Source organism: Syngnathus leptorhynchus, chromosome 9 (assembly GCF_054491065.1).
Source record: "Syngnathus leptorhynchus isolate UIUO chromosome 9, UIUO_Slep, whole genome shotgun sequence".
NCBI lineage: Eukaryota > Metazoa > Chordata > Actinopteri > Syngnathiformes > Syngnathidae > Syngnathus > Syngnathus leptorhynchus.
Genome location: NC_141203.1, coordinates 1355913 through 1361854, shown reverse-complemented (window position 1 = coordinate 1361854; position 5942 = coordinate 1355913). Strand labels below are relative to the sequence as shown.

Sequence of the window (5942 nt, the reverse complement as noted above, 5' to 3'; positions counted from 1 at the left end):
TGACAGCCTTATCCCAAGACAATCCAACTACAGCCAGCCTCATTGTGTCGTTACCCCAGGGATTTATACTTCAGGTAAATGGCTCTCCTTTTGATTTGACATTCTCGCGTTCAATTTCCATTCTAAATTTCTAATTAGATGTATGCAAATTCAGTACAACTTAATGTGTCAAATTACAACATTGGTTACAAAGCACAATTTATAAGGAGTATTTAAGATAGTGATTACACACCATATTTATTGCACAGGCGTGCCTTTGGATGGCCAAAAAATCAATAAAAGATCACTCTGAAATATTCAGTTTCATCACACAGCACAATGCCCCAGATGTTGCAAGGTGTGGAGAGGGAGTGCAATTGAGATGCTGACTGCAGGAATGTCCACCAGAGCATTTCTACACCATGCCAGATTGTCTGAAACGTCTTTAGAGACAGACGTTTCAGACAATCTGGCAGTACATTCAACTAGCCTCACAACCGCAGAACACGTGTAACCATACTAGCTTAGGATCTCCACATTCAGCATCTTCAAAGTCAAAGTCGATCTTTTTAAATGATCAATGAACTAAAAAAGCCTTATCCCTTTGTGGAGTTTCGAGGTGCTTGTTAGGTGGATACAGGAATCAACACACGCACTCGTCTATCGCGTCAGCGACACAACAAAGTATTTATTCCTACCAAAATTGTCTAATAACAGCAAGCAAGCCAGTTCTCTAAGAGGAGCTGTGGGTCACATCCGTCCGTCCCTAACAGCGAGTGTAGTGATGCAGAGTGACAAAGAACGACTTTCCCTGACCCAGACTTTAAACAAGACATTTCACCAAAAAAGGTGGACTCTGCAGTTTGTATGTGTGTTCTTTGTTATTGGCTGCCACGTGGGTAACTGTGTTTGAAGTTGGTCAGCCCGATCCTTCTTCTTTTTCGTGTCCGTTCCGCTTTTCCCCTCAGGGGTTGCCACAGCAAACCGTCTGTTTCCATCTCATCCTATCCTGTGAATCCTCTTCTCTCACCCCAACTAACTTCATGTGCGCTTTCACTCCATCCATAGATCTCCTCTTTGGTCTCCCTCTTGACCTCCTGCCTGGTGGTTCCATCCTCAGCATCCTTCTACCAATATATTCACTTTCCTTCCTTTGAACATGTCCGAACGATCCCAGTCTGGCCTCTCTGGCCTTATCTCCAAAACACCTAACATGTGCTGTCCCTCTGATGTACTTGTTCCTGATCTTATCCAATCGCGTCACTCCCAAAGAGAACCTCAGCATCTTCATCTCTGCCACCTCCACCTCTGTCTTTTCCCCAGTGCCACCGTCTCTAAACCATACATCATCGCTGGTCTCACCACTGTCTTGTACACCTTTCCCTTAATTTTTGCTGATACTCTTTTATCACACATCACCCCTGACACTTTTCTCCACCCATTCCACCCTGCCTGGATGCGCTTCATCACCTCAGTTCCACACTCTCTGTTGCTCTGGACTGTTGACCCCAAGTACTTAAAATCCTCTACCTTCTGGATATCTACTCCCTGTAGACTCACCATTCCACTTGGATCCCTCTCATTTGCACACATGTATTCTATCTTCTTTTCTCTAATCTTCATTCCCCTCCTTTCCGGGGCATACCTCCACCGCTCTAGATTTCCCTCCACCTGCTCCTTACTCTCACAACAGATCATAATGTCATCCGCGAACATCATGGTCCATGGAAATTCTCACCTCATCTGTCAGCCTGTCCATCACCATAGCAAACAAGAAGGGGCTCAGAGCTGATCCCTGATGCAGTCCCACCTCTACCTTGAATTCCTCTGTCATTCCGACAGCACATCTCACTCCTGTCCTGCAACTTTCATACATATCCTATACCATACTTACGCATACTTCTCTTCCACTCCAGACTTCCTCATACAATACCACAGTTCCTCTCTGGGCACCCTGTCATATGTTTTCTCCAGCTCTACAAAGACACAATGCAGCTCCTTCTGACCCTCTCTGTACTTCTCCATCAGAATCCTCATAATCCTCCTCCCATACTCTTTGTAGGCATGAAACCATACTGCTGCTCACAGATACTCATTTCTGCTCTTAGTAGAGCTTCCACCACTCTTTCTCATAACTTCATTGTGTGGCTCATTAACTTTATTCCTCTGTAGTTGCCACAACTCTGCGCATCCCCCTTGTTCTTATAGATTGGTATCAACACACTTCTCCATTCCTCCGGCATCCGCTCATTCTCTAGGATGTCATTGAACTATCTGGTCAGAAACTCTACAGACACCTCCCCAAGACACTTCCATACCTCCACAGGTATATCATCCGGCCCAACTGCCTTTTCACTCGTCATCCTCATCAGTTCCCTCCTTACTTCTCCCCTACTAATCTTCGCAACTTCCTGGTCCACAGTGGCCACCTCTTTCACTCATTGCTCTCTCTCGTTTTCCTCATTCATCAACTCTTCAAAGTCTTTTCATCTTCCTATCCCACTTCCTGTATCTGTCAAAACATTTCCATCTCTATCTTTAATCACCATAACCTGCCGCACATCCTTCCCATCTCTGTCCCTTTGTCTCGCCAACCTGTATAAATCCTTCTCTCCCTCCTTACCGTCAAACCTGGCATACAGGTCATCGTATGCTCTTTGTCTGGCCTATGCCACTTCTGCTTTCGCCTTATGCCCCATTTCCCTGTATCCCTGTTTCCTCTCTTCAGTCTTCTCGGTATCCCACTTCCTCTTTGCTAACCTATTGCCACGTATGCACTCCTGCACTTCCTCGTTCCACCACCAAGTCTCCATATCGATTTTCCTTCCAGAAGAGACACCAAGTACTCTCCTGCCGGTCTCCCTGATCACCATAACTGTCCTTGTCCAGTCATCTGGAAGCGCCTCCTGTCCGCCCAGAGCCTGTCTCAACTCTTCCCTGAAAGTTACACAACACTCTTCCTTTTTTAGTTTCCTCCACTTCGTCCTCTGTTCTGCCTTTGTCGTCTTCATCTTCCTCACCACCAGGGTCATGCAACACACCACCATTCTATGCTGTCTGGTAACACTTTCACCTGCCACCATTTTGCAGCACTGATCTCCTTCAGGTTATATCGTCTACACAACATGTAATCCACCTGTGTGCTCCTACCTCCGCTCTTGTATGTCACCAAATGTTCCTGCCTCTTCGGAAAGAAAGTATTCACTATAGCCATATCCATTCTTTTTGCAAAGTCAACCATCATCTGTCCTTCTGCGTTCCTATCCTGATACCAAACCTGCCCATCACTTCCTCATCACCTCTGTTGCCTGAACTAACACGTCCGTTCAAGTCTGCACCAATCACTACCCTCTCAGCTCTGGGAATACTCTGCATCACCTCATCCATCATACTCCAGAATTTTGCCTTCTCTTCTAATTCACATCCTACCTGTGGGGCATAACGACTGACAACATTGAGCATGACACCTTCTAGTGTCAAATCCTGCAAACATAAGCGATCAGCTCTCCGTTTAAAGGGTCAAAATTTGCCTTTACCCCTGCTGCTGTAACTCAGCCCTCATGGGGAGACGAGAGTTAAATCAGCCGGAATTCGGAAAATATTCGTTCAAGTGCCGCCCGCCTCTAAGAAATCAACTCTGAAGGAGTCAATTTAATCTTTCGAGTTACACGGTGGATAGGATGGTAAAAGATGGTGCGTGAGTGTGTATTGGATTTGGCCCAGACGAATTGACTAAGATGAAATTCCAAATTTCAAAGCTTGACATGGAAGACCTGAAGAAGGGGGCCTGAGTAGGGGTTACTTAAAAGTTAGTTCTTTTAAATTAACTATTGTTAAATTGGTAAAAGGGAGTTTGTTGGTTGAACCAGTAAACCTCCATTCCTGTTCCAAATTTCACCAGAAGATGGTGCCAAAGTCAGATTGACCTAACATAGTAAATGAATAGTTTAAAAAGTCATCGATTAGATGAAGACCCCTCCGTGAGTCGTCACCTTATCGTGGTGGAGGGGTTTGCGTGCCCCTATGATCCTAGGAGCCATGTCTGGGGCTTCATGCCCCTAGTAGGGTCACCCATGGCAGAAGGGTCCTAGGTGAGGGGCCAGACAAAGCACAGCTCAGAAGACCCCTTATGATGAGTAAAATATATGGACCTAGTTTTCCCTAGCCCGGACGCGGGTCACTGGGGCCCCTCTCTGGAGGCAGGCCTGGAGGTGGGGCTCGAAGGCGAGCGCCTGGTGGCCAGGCCTTTGCCCATGGGGTCCGGTCGGGCATAGCCGGAAAAGAAAACGTGGGTCCCCCTTCCCATGGGCTCACCACCTGTAGGAGGGGCCAAAGGGGTCAGGTGCAAAGTGAGCTGGGCGGCGGCCAAAGGCGGGGACCTTGGCGGTCCGATCCCCGGCTGCAGAGGCTGGAATGTCACCTCTCTGGCTGGAAAGGAGCCCGAGCTGGTGTGTGAGGCAGAAAATTTCCGACTAGACATAGTCGGACTTGCCTCCACACATAGTTTGGGCTCTGGTACAAGCCCTCTCGAGAGGGGCTGGACTCTCTTCCACTCTGGAGTTGCCCAAAGTGAGAAGTGTCAAGCAGGTGTGGGCATACTTTTTGCCCCTCAGCCGGGCGCCTGCACATTGGGGTTCACCCCAGTGAACGAGAGGGTAGCCTCCCTCCGTCTTCGGGTGGGGGGACAAGTCCTGACTGTTGTTTGTGTCTATGCACCAAACGGCAGTTCAGAGTACCCACCCTTCTTGGAGTCTTGGAGTGCTGGAGAGCGCTCCTTCTGGGAACTCCATCGTTCTACTGGGTGACTTCAGTGCTCACGTGGGCAATTACAGTGAGACCTGGAAGGGCGTGATTGGGAGGAACGGCCCCCCGATCTGAACCCGAGCGGTGTTCTATTGTTGGACTTCTGTGCTTGACAGGGATTTTCTATAATGATCACCATGTTCAAGCATAAGTGTGTCCATGTGTGCACTTGGCACCAGGACACCCTAGGCCGCAGTTCGTTGATCGACCTTGTAGTTGTGTCATCGGATTTGCGGCCGCATGTTTTGGACACTCGGGTGAAGAGAGGGGCGGAGCTGTCAACTGATCACAACCTGGTGGTGGGTTGGCTCCGATGGTGGGGGAAGATGCCGGTCCGACCTGGCAGACCCAAACGCTCTGTGAGGGTCTGCTGGGAACGTCTGGCAGAATCCCCTGTCAGGAAGAGCTTCAACTCCCACCTCCGGCAGAGCTTTTCCCACGTCCCGGAGGAGGCGGGGGACATTGAGTCCGAGTGGACCATGTTCCGCGCCTCCATTGTTGAGGCAGCCGACCGGAGCTGTGGCCGTAAGGTTGTTGGTGCCTGTCGTGGCGGCAATCCCTGAACCCGCTGGTGGACGCCGGTGGTAAGGGATGCCGTCAAGGTGAAGAAGGAGTCCTATAGGGCCGTTTTGGCCTGCGGGACTCCGGAGGCAGCTGACAGGTACCGGATGGCCAAGCAGAACGCGGCTTCGGCGGTTGCTGAGGCAAAAACTGATTTTTGCAGATGACGTGGTGCTTTTGGCTTCTTCAGGCCGTGATCTCCAGCTCTCACTGGAGCGGTTCGCAGCCGAGTGTGAAGCGGTCTGGATGAGGGTCAGCACCTCCAAATCTGAGTCCATGGTCCTCTTTCGGAAAAGGGTGGAATGCCCTCTCCGGATCGGGGATGAGATCCTGCCCCAAGTGGAGGAGTTCAAGTATCTTGGGCTCTTGTTCACGAGTGAGGGCAGGATGGAGCGCGAGATCGACAGGCGGATCGGTGCAGCGTCGGCAGTAATGCGGACTCTGTACCGGTCCGTCGTGGTGAAGAGAGAGCTGAGCCAAATGGCAAAGCTTTCGATTTACCGGTCGATCTATGCTCCTACCCTCACCGATGGTCACGAGCTATGGGTCGTGACCGAAAGAACGAGATCCAGAATACCAGCGGCCGAAATGCGTTTCCT

General features: G+C 49.7%; 1 pseudogene; it reads left to right on the top strand.

Annotated features, from left to right (window-relative positions):
- LOC147050575 (uncharacterized) overlaps window positions 1-4874 on the top strand; it is a 131849-nt pseudogene extending 126975 nt beyond the window's left edge.
- Window positions 4875-5942: the final 1068 nt, after the last annotated feature.